Source organism: Armigeres subalbatus, chromosome 2 (assembly GCF_024139115.2).
Source record: "Armigeres subalbatus isolate Guangzhou_Male chromosome 2, GZ_Asu_2, whole genome shotgun sequence".
Lineage (NCBI taxonomy): Eukaryota > Metazoa > Arthropoda > Insecta > Diptera > Culicidae > Armigeres > Armigeres subalbatus.
In genome coordinates, this window is record NC_085140.1 from 156,006,341 (window position 1) to 156,012,584 (window position 6,244).

Here is a 6,244-nt window from a genome sequence, read left to right on the forward strand (position 1 = left end):
GTAGGCCCCTCGTTACTCCGGATTGGATGGCAGGTGTAGGGGTCCTTGAATTTGAATCATCAAGTGCTCAGGACCGTGGCCTAGTCGTTCCACGAGTCTCCGTCAAGACCTCAAAAAAGACCGGAAGAAATTCCAAAGTTTCATTCGTTAGTCACTGAGCAAATCAGCAAAGGACTTCGCTGCCTCCCCAGGTTTTTCTGCGCTTCCTTCTCAGGAGATAAATCCACGACTCACAATCGTCCAAAACAGACAATTTTGACCCTTGTTTACAATTCAATACCCCGCTCCAATTCAACAACTCACCCAGTTTCACACGGATTTTCAAGTTCTGAACCAATATAGTTTCAACTTCGATAATTCTCGTATCAAAGATGAGTACAAAGCATTGAGAATCCGCGGAAAGTCTGATAGACCAAGTAAACGCGATTGGAGTGCATACGGGATTACGCCTAAAGCTCGTCCTGAGTGAGAAATCCTCCGCGCCTGCACGATGCCTGTATTGGAGCGAAACATGAGTGAATATGTTCATGCTTCTGATATCGAGCAATATGTGCGCCGAGCAGTTCATCAACTTGGTAGAGAAACGCAGGCTCGAAATATTAATGAACAAGAGGTCAAAATCTGGCTGACCACATTGCAGAGATGGAACGAACTGGCGACAAACTTCGACTCCTCAAAGGTCGTTCAAAGAATTACAGCCAACTTTTCAAATAGGACAATCGATCCTTCAAAATCCCCTGAAAGGCATACAAAGATTTCAAGATCCCGTACCTCCTCTTCAGATGGCCCAAGGGCTTTCGATTATGTCCCACCATTTCAAATGCCCCCACATGAGCGGGTTGAAACTGAGCGTGAACCTTATTTCTGCAATGCAACAAGGTCCTCGCATGAATACTGAAACCTATGGACTCTGAGGTGCTTTCAGACCAAAAGACCACCGGTCCCTTATGGATCAGGTCGAAGCGATCTCCAAGGTGATGCTTATTCTTTCTACTCACGTCATAGAAACCACACCAACAGTGTGCTATCAGAAAAATGGCAAGTTTTCTGAGATACCAATGCCGTTCCGGTTACAGATTTTCTACGCCAGATTGACATTCTGTGTCGATCTTATGCCATCAATAAGCAAGATTTGAGAATGCACGCTCATCTCTTGTTTAAGGATAACGCATATGGATGGTATACAACCTGAGGAAAAATTCGTAACATGGGAGATTCTTGAAAGTTATCTCAAAATGAGATATGACAATCCGAACGTGACAGAATGATCGAGAAGAATTGAGGAATGCAAACAGCGGCCCAATGAACTCTTCAGTGCGTATCTCACCGACATCGAGATGTTAGCACAAAGGATGATACGGAAAATGAGTGAGCAGGAGAAGTTGATTTGATCGTCGACAATATGAAAATCTCCTATAAACGACGTCTCGCCCTGGAACCTATTCAATCCATTGAGCACCTGGCACAACTGTGTTTTAAGTTTGAGCATTGGAGAGCAATTTATACCATGTATCTGGCCAGCCTCGGCCGACGTAAACCAGCTACGTTTGAATGAAGCCGAATCAGACGACGAACCTGAAATTGATGAGCCAGAATTAGTTTTGATTACAAGCCAAACGAACATGGCGTTGAAAAGTCTGGGCCGAAAGTAAAACAAGTGGTGACTCTAAAGGAGATCAGTATGACCTGTTGGAATTGTCAAATGGACGGACACATGTGGCGGGACTGCGATCAACGCAAGAAGATCTTTTGTCATATTTGTGCCAGTTGGATACCACTGCGTTCCGTTCGGCCAAACACAATCTTCCTTCCGAGGAAGAAAAGAAAAAACGAATAAGCGAGGATGATTTGGGAATCGTTATCCTCCGGAGGATGATCAGCAGATTCCCATCAATTACGAACACTTAACCGAGTGTTTCACATCAATACTCAAATACATCGTTGTCCCATATTAAAGTTCAAATTTTAATAAACAGATTGAAGGCTTAGCTGATACGGGATCGCTTTCTCTTAGCTCATTAGAATTACTCGGACAACTAGGACTTCAAGTGAACCGATTCCACTAAAGGTATCACGCAGACGGTACATCATACAAAAGGATATGCGAACATACCATATTCCTTCCAGAACCAAACCCATGTAGTCCGATTTAATTATTCCCGAAATCAACAAGGATTTAATCCTTGGAATAGATTTCTTAACTAATTTGGCTTCAAACTAACTAACCTGATGAGAGTCCAGCTAGCTTGGAAGTTAGCCATAGAGCTGAGGTTAACGATTAGGATTTTACTTTGCGGAGGATTATTTCGGAGAACAAGAGCATTTGCTTTAACCTTGTGCCGGAGAAACCTACGGACGTACATAGCGATGTCGAGCCAGTAGACGAAAGCTTAAATGCCGACTCTGAAATTCCTGAGCATGATTTCAATCACCCGCTGATATCTTCACTGAGCATCAGCTCAATGATGAAGAAGCGAGAACTATTCAAAGCTATCCAATATCTACCTGCAACTAAAGAAGGTCACCTTGGGAGAACCACGATGATCAAACACGATGTTGAACTGCTCCCTGGTGCAAAACCAAAGAAAATTGCTTATTACCGGTGGTCCCAACTATTGAGTCCGTAATCGATGCTGAAATTGAAGAATGCGCAACCTCGGTGTCATAGAAGAATGTCCAGGAGGGTCGATTTTCTTAATCCCTTGCTTCCGGTAAAGAAATCGAGCGGGAAATGGAGAATTTGCCTCGATTCTCGTCGATTGAACCAATGTACTAAAAGGACGAATTCCTTTCCCAACATGATGGGAATATTGCAACGGATCCCGAAATCAAAATACTTTACGGTAATTGATTTATCGGAATCTTATTACAAGTACGTTGAAGAGTCGGCCAAGGACAAAACGGCCTTTAGAACCAACAAGGGATTGTTTCGGTTTGTGGTCATGCCATTTGGTTTGACCAACGCTCCCGGCCACCATGGTCGTAATGTCACGCGTTCTAGGTCATGATCAGAACCGTATGTATGCATATCTGGATGATATATAATCAAATAGTTTCGCAGAACACCTTCGTCTTATAGAAATAGTTGGACGACGACTTCAGGCAGCAGGACTTACGATAAATCTGCAGAAGAGTAACTTCTGCCAGTCTAAATTCGGTATTTGGGATATGTCCTATCCGAAGAGGGTCTTACCATGGATGCCAGTAAGATCCAACCAATCCTCGACTACCCTACGCCAAAACCGTCAAAGATATAAGGAGGCTTCGCTGGTTTCTACCAGAAATTCATTTCCAATTACTCTCACACACCCTATCACCAACCTTCTGCGAAAAGATCGTAAGAAGTTTTCGTGGACCCAAGAAGCGGATGTAGCCTTTAATGCACTCAAGAGCGCCTTGGTCAGTGCCCCAGTTCTCGCTAATCCTGATTTCGGAAAGCCGTTTGTTATCGAAACAGAGTCTGATTTGGCCGTTGGTGCGTCCTAACCTGGTTGGATGGAGCACGAAAGCCCATTGCCTATTTTTCCAAAAATTATCGGCCACCGAGCGCTATAGCGCAACCGAAAGGAGTGCCTGGCGGTTCTTCTGGGAATTGAAAACTTTAAACATTTTGTAGAAGGCCAAACGTTCATAGTTCAAACTGATGCTATGAGTTTGACGTTTCTACAAAGCATGTCGATAGAAATCTCACGCATCGCCCGATGGGCCTTAAACTCGGCAAATGATATTTTGCTCTATCGACGAGGCAGCGAGAACATTCCGCGGATGCACTGTCCGAGCTGTATTTTCGCTCGTAATCCAATTACCGACCCTACATCGATCAGCTAAAAATGATCGAACGTTATCCTGAACGCCATCCTGATTTCAAAATTTCATGCGGGAAGGTGTACAAGTTGTTACGAACTCGACCCTACCTGATGATCCTGGTTTTCGATGGAAGAGCTCAAGAAGAAAGGAAGGGAATCATTCAGTCTACCTAGAAGAGAACACCTGGGTACCGTAAAAGCTTTGAAAATTAGAGCGTTTCTACTGGCCGCGGATGCACAGAAGTAAAACGATTTTGTATATTGGAAATTTGGAATCTAAAGTTCGAATTCTAATGTAACCTGCTTTCAGGAAAGCCCAAATCCAGCAACCGCCCATGGAGCTGATATCTATGGATTTTTGGGTCCCTACCCGCGTACTAAAAACGGCAATATTTGGATTCTTGTTATTTGCGATTATTTTTCAAAATTTGTTATGGTGAAGTCTACGTACGGCCACCGCAACGCGGTATGCACCTTTGTAGAGAATATGATCTTCACTTTGTTTGGAGCCCTGCTGCATGTATTACGGATAACGCTCAAGTTTTCAAATCGGAAAATTTGAAAATTTGTTGAAGAGTATTCGTCACGCACTGGAATTTGCAGTATATCACCCTAGCCCAAATCCGACAGAACGAGTTAACGCGTGATAGTGACCGCCATCCGTTGCTCGTTAAATCGAAATACGTGCAATGAACGAAGTACATCGATAAGTTCAATCAAAGGTAATTGCCTATTTCCGGGGATTAAACCACCCGACTTGGACGTTAATTTACAATGTTATGAAAACTCATATGTGAATATGTACGTTATGTGGAAGATATTGATTTGAAAAATGTATTGGAGGTAACCACTTTCCCTTCGATGGGACTCGAACCCATGACCCTACTGTAGGGTCATGGGTTCGAGTCCCATCGAAGGGAAAGTGGTTACCTCCAATACATTTTTCAAATCAATATCTTCCACATAACGTACATATTCACATATGAGTTTTCATAAAAAAAAAAGTTTTTTCTGCGCTACGTTTCGGTTTTTTTTCAGCCATCAGACGTAATTCGCTAATGTGACCATTTCCCACGCTCGTTCAAACTAATCTGGTTCAGTTTGACCAAGGATGGGAAATGGTCGCGTTAGCGAATTACGTCTGAAGAAGTTACTGTGGTGTATATAAAACCAGTTTTGAATTTTTCAGATAACTCGCTTCGGAATGAACAGAAAAGTCGGCCAGGTCAGTTTCGATTCACAGTCCGGTGATCCGATGTTTACCAAGCCCTACTCGGAGCAAACAGCGCAGCTGATTGACGAAGAAGTTCGGAAGCTAATCGACAGTGCATACAAACGGACAGTTGATCTACTGGTCAAGCATAAATCTGACGTGGAGAAGGTTGCTGAGCGATTGCTCAAAAATGAAATCCTCAGTCGGGATGACATGATTGAATTGCTTGGAAAGCGACCGTTCCCAGAAAAATCTACCTATGAGGAGTTTGTCGAAGGCACTGGCTCTTTTGAGGAAGATACAACACTTCCGGAAGGCTTGTCAAGCTGGAACAAGGAAAAGGCGCCCGTAGAGGAGCACGATTCGAGCAGTAAAAAGCCAACTGAAACGACGAAAGCATAGTAGAAATATGATTTTTATAGCAGTATATGTAACAAACAAGAAAAGTGTATCGGAGTCAGACGGGCGGCTTGAATAAATCACCAATTGTTAAATGAGATGTATCATGTTCAATGTATTTTATTTGATTCGAAAATTTTAATTGTAGTTTATAAAATACTAAAACTTTATTAATCTGTGTTTATTGATACTTATGCCAAAAATAAGGCAGGGGCTTCATGGAGAAATCAGCAGAATTCGAAGGAGTTTCACTATTTTACAAAGGTTACCGCTTTGGGTGGCCATTTTGCCCCACTTTCCCCTTAATCTCGGCCTCTATTCATTTCAATCGTGTAATTCTTAGAATGAACTGGGGATAGAGTTGAAAACGCGTGCCCGCCTTGTAATAAAATGGTTCGTCCATAAGCAAAGCCAGCCAAATCAATTTTCAAAACAATATTTCCTTAATCTATTACAAAGAGCAACTGCAACTTACTGGCACCTGCTGCCTACCAATCTACGATATAATGTGAAGCGTCGCACACTACCTGCTATTTCAACACTCATAATAGTTTGTATGCCTCGCTGCTAAACTCGCGCTTCCTAATACCGAGCCTTACAGAACAATTCCTCCTGGTCCAATCTGTTGCACCCTCTGTTGGATAGCTCCTCAATGCTCCGATGCTCCTCCTGGATTCCTGCTGACCAGTCAGCAACATTTAGAACTTTCTTGATGAATTCCGCCCGGCCTTACCCATGACTTTCGTTGCCAAACCATGATCCCATTTGCGCCACGCGACTTGTGCGGTCGATCTATGATCCCACTGGTGTAACGCTGACGGACAAT

General features: G+C 43.2%; 1 pseudogene; it reads left to right on the forward strand.

Annotated features, from left to right (window-relative positions):
- The window catches only part of LOC134211054 (AFG3-like protein 2), a 102,822-nt pseudogene extending 97,306 nt beyond the window's left edge, over positions 1-5,516 (forward strand).
- Positions 5,517-6,244: the final 728 nt, after the last annotated feature.